Raw genomic sequence first — 4,390 nt, forward strand, 5'->3', positions numbered from 1 at the left:
AAGGTCACAGGAAGTGGAAGATCAAGGGTTACATCTACGATTGTGAACGCCTCCCAATCAGTAAATTTTGAATCTAACTTTACCACTGAAAGGACAACTTGCATTGATTATTACGTGTTTTGATCCCCTCGAAATGCATGAAACAAAAAAGAATAATCCAATGAGAGCTGAACAGATTCCCTTCCATGGACACTGAATACAAGGCAGTAGTATTTTGCTGCAACTTTCAAATCTTGAGAACATTTTCAAATGCCTTTTTGGTCATAATTTTATAAGTCAATTTTGATATCGTTTTTCTCTGCAAGACGTCGTAATATGTCACTCTGGCGATTAAGTATAACAGAAAAGTCTGATAATCTGGATAAAAAAGAAACGAAAAGATTAGATTTTAATTACAGATGCATGAATGCCCGTTTTTCTTTGACTAAGTTCTAAAAGCAATATTTAAATTTCAAAGATTTAGTTACTGTAATATTTTTTTATAATATATGCCTGTATTTAAATATTATTTGCTCAGTATTCGTTAATAGGTTATGATAGTTAAAAATGCAACGAACTCTAGTTAAAATAATGATAAATTGGAAAGCGATATACTTACGTTTGTTCATGGCGAGCAAAGCCGGACATCAGGTCGTCGAGAGTAACGCTTGTTTCCTTGTCGTTCCCGAGAAATGAAGAAGACTCTCTGCCAGATCCAATCAATAGCATCTTCATCTATAATAAACAAAGACATTATTATTTATTCCGTCAAAATTATTAGTTCAAAATGTTGATGATTTGAAATCCCCACTACATACATGTAAATCTGAGACCATTTATCCGTTGTAACCACAGAGCGCTATAATGGGCTATTCCAGAAATTAATGGCACCCCCCAAGAAGACAGGTAAATTTGTACCATAAAATTTTGGGAATTCCCAGACCAACATTTTATCCAAAAAAATGGTAATTCCCATTTTGACATTTAAAAAATTGGGAATTCCAAGTGTCCCTAAAGAAGACAGGCAAATTTTTGTCAAAATTTTTGGGAAATCCTAAGCCTAAAATAAAAAGGTGTCTTTTTCTTGAGAATTCCCATGTCTTCTTTAGGGTTGTGAAAATAATGACCATTTTGGGGGGGGGGGAATTCCCAGAGCAAAAATGGTGAAAAATTTTGGGAATCCTGTGTCTTCTTTAGGGGGTTGCCTTTAATTTCTGGAATAGCCCATTTCATGCAGTATTCATGGTATTAGGCTCAACTCATACCCTAATCGGCTAGTCCTATACGTTCGGTAGTCCTAAGGTTCGAAAGCAAGCATATCCTGTTTATTACATAATACGATTAAACGTACCTTTCTCCACAGTGTAGGATTTTGTCTGTTGGGATAGAAACTATAGCTTGATTGCCACACTTTACGTTGAATAAATGACGGAAAACGCTTTTCTAATCCAAATATCATCTCCACCTGATGAGTAAGAAAATGCAAACTGAATTCAAGCAAGAAAGCACGCCGCATGCATATATACATTTAACATAAACCACACATAAACACTTGAGAAAGTTCCTACCATCTTATTGGTTCTTAGCCGTGTGATATGACACGATATAATACGGTTCAGCACGTGCAGCTCGACGCGATACTCATATGCGCTATTTGAACCAATCGGAGGTGCATAGCAACAACAGGACTGATCGATTCTAAGCCCCAGGTAATTCCTTGTAACATGTAGGATTTAATTTGATTAAAATTTGGTATATTTGTGATTATTATTTTTAAATTATTTAAGAATGAGAATAATGGTATTGTGTTTAACCGCTGTATGTGCATCTATCCCGGGCACATAACACGGGCGACATCATTATTTTTGCCGTAGAAACAATACATTTATTCTCTAAAAAGAAGATGAAAGAGATAGAGAAGAATAACAAGAATAAAAGGAAAAGAAAGAAGAGGAATAGGAAGAAAAACGGGGAAAAGAAGAGCCACATGATTATGAAGAGAGGAGGACTAGAACAAGAAGAATACACTTTTATACTCACTTGGAGAGCGTATCTCGTAATATATGAGGTTCGAAGGATAGAGTCAATATCTCCTACTGAAATACCAATCTACAATAACAAAAACCTTTTCAGTGTTTTTGAGAAATGTCGTATCATAAAATCTGTTCAATTTTCACGGCGTCAGTGTTTTAATTGTAACCCCATCCACTTTTGTTATATCGAGATTCTATTTTCGTGACTTAAAATGAAGTCAGGAACTCGCGAACTCAAGAACTCACGAACACGCGCACGAAGTTAGGATCTCGAGATCCTAACTTCGTGACTTGAAGCCAAGAAGTCACGAACTCGTGCGCGTGTGCGTGAGTTCTTAAATTCCTGACTTCAAGACACGAAAGTAGGATCTCGAGATAAGTGGATGGGCTTACAATCAAAATATTGACGCCGTAAAAATTGAACAGTTCTTGAAATCCGAGTTGTCTTGACTATATCTTTATTTTATATCTTTACTTTTCTTTAGTTCAAAATGGCTAAGTCAGGAGCAAAAGAAGTCGGGGTTCGTGATCACAAGATCCTGACTTCTGAAGTTACAAACCGAACTGTGTGGCCCTTCGTTACTTCCGTAACATCGAATCCCCGGGACACCGAATCTAATTTTATTCTCGAACTGGACGTAAGATGTTTTCATAAGTAAGGGGTACACCAAAAACTGACAGTATCCCGATAAGATTTCACACCACCAAATAGATTTTATGGTTGTGATCCCTGAATGCATTTCTAAGAAAAACTCATAGCATTAAAATGAGCAGAAATTTGCATAACTTTGGATTGGTCATGATTAGTAATATCAAATCCTGCCAGTGTACCACAGGTCAGGTGGGAGAGATTAAGTATATTTAATGATTTTAAGCAGCCTTTTCTATACAGAAACACTGGCATGATTTTGTATGCAAGTTAGGTCATTCCCAGACATCATAGACTTCGAGGAACAGTTGTAAAAATAATGACAGTCAACCTATATTTTTGCCCAGTCAGAGGGATCAGGCTAGGGCTAGTTTCAACCATCATAGCTGTCGCTAAGAACTGAGTCGCTCCTGCGAAGACAAAATAACTTAACGTTTTCTTGAGGCAAATTTAGTACACATCTCTATGGGGATTTATTTGTGACTGAAATGTGAGGTAATTTGTAAACTTGCTCACTGTTGAGATAAACATGAAGGCTTAAAATATTAATTATTTATGAATGAGTTGATCAATCAAAACATTACATACCGTCAGATTAATCAATACCATCGGCATAAGAAACAGAAAACACACGAATATAATATAAGCGATTTCCGAGAACGGCTCCAAACTCTCTCCTGAGTCAAACAAATCTGCTTTGTTAATTTCACCCAAAGTCATCGTAAACGTTGTAAGAATCGATGACCATACGTCTCGGAATGATAACTGGTAAAAAAATCAAAAGATAATCATGGCTGCAGACATTTTTACGTAGATCTTCAAGTGAGGGAAGTTTGTTACAAATAAAAGATACTAGCTCTCCACGTTAAGGGTATACGATGTATTGTTGGTCGAAGCAGCAACAAAAAATGTAGTTCACAGCATCTTGCGAATGGTATTGAGCTTTAGCAAAAATTGCATTGCTCAATTCATAGCGAGCATGTAGAAGAATTCAAATATCACAGATATACTTTTGTAGGTCCTGGGGTTCTTAAGATATATTGTAAAGAGGGCTGAAACAACAACACTTTTGTAAAACGTACATAACTCATTAACAACAAAAGTATATGATTTGTAGTATGAACATTTGCAAAACACCAAAGTGTTATTTTTCAATAATATATTGATTCAGATAATGAAAATCGATTTTGTTTTTGGCTGCTTCGACCAAAAATACCTCGTATACCCTTAAATAGGGATTGGGGTTATAAACTAGAAACATCGTTCAAAGAACAATAAAGACAATGTCAACGTCACGACGTGACGTTCTATATAGCATTTCAGTTAATAATAAAATCCCGATAATAATAGGATCACCAGTGTGTCAACCTACATATACACCGCTGAGGACGGAGAAACATTTTGTTTGTTTGTTTGCTTGTTTGTTTTTTGCAGGATATATCACCGTAGTTGATATGAAAAACTGCACATTACTTTTTTTTAAAGTACTATACTCACACTAGTATTATAAAAGCATATGAAGAAGGAAATTGCAAAACCGATAATGAATAACAAATACACCGCCATCGCCTGAAATAAAAACAAATCTCTGTTATTTTTTTTCACATAATGGGCGAAACTTTCAGATGGGTCAAGACGTCAACATGCTTCAACTATATTTATAAATACGCACATGACAACCTCCGCGATACCATAACAGCTTGTAGACAAGTCTCAAAGTGACTTTCAA

General features: G+C 35.8%; 1 long non-coding RNA gene across 1 annotated transcript; it reads right to left on the reverse strand.

The window, feature by feature from the left end:
• Positions 1-262: 262 nt before the first annotated feature.
• On the reverse strand, positions 263-1,438 carry LOC140165576 (uncharacterized). The gene is made up of 3 exons (XR_011860740.1): positions 1,331-1,438; positions 599-714; positions 263-357 (listed from the first exon to the last, which is right to left on the reverse strand). It is a non-coding gene; the product is annotated as an uncharacterized lncRNA (long non-coding RNA).
• Between the last annotated feature and the right edge of the window lie 2,952 nt (positions 1,439-4,390).

Source organism: Amphiura filiformis, chromosome 1 (genome assembly GCF_039555335.1).
Source record: "Amphiura filiformis chromosome 1, Afil_fr2py, whole genome shotgun sequence".
NCBI classification, from domain to species: domain Eukaryota; kingdom Metazoa; phylum Echinodermata; class Ophiuroidea; order Amphilepidida; family Amphiuridae; genus Amphiura; species Amphiura filiformis.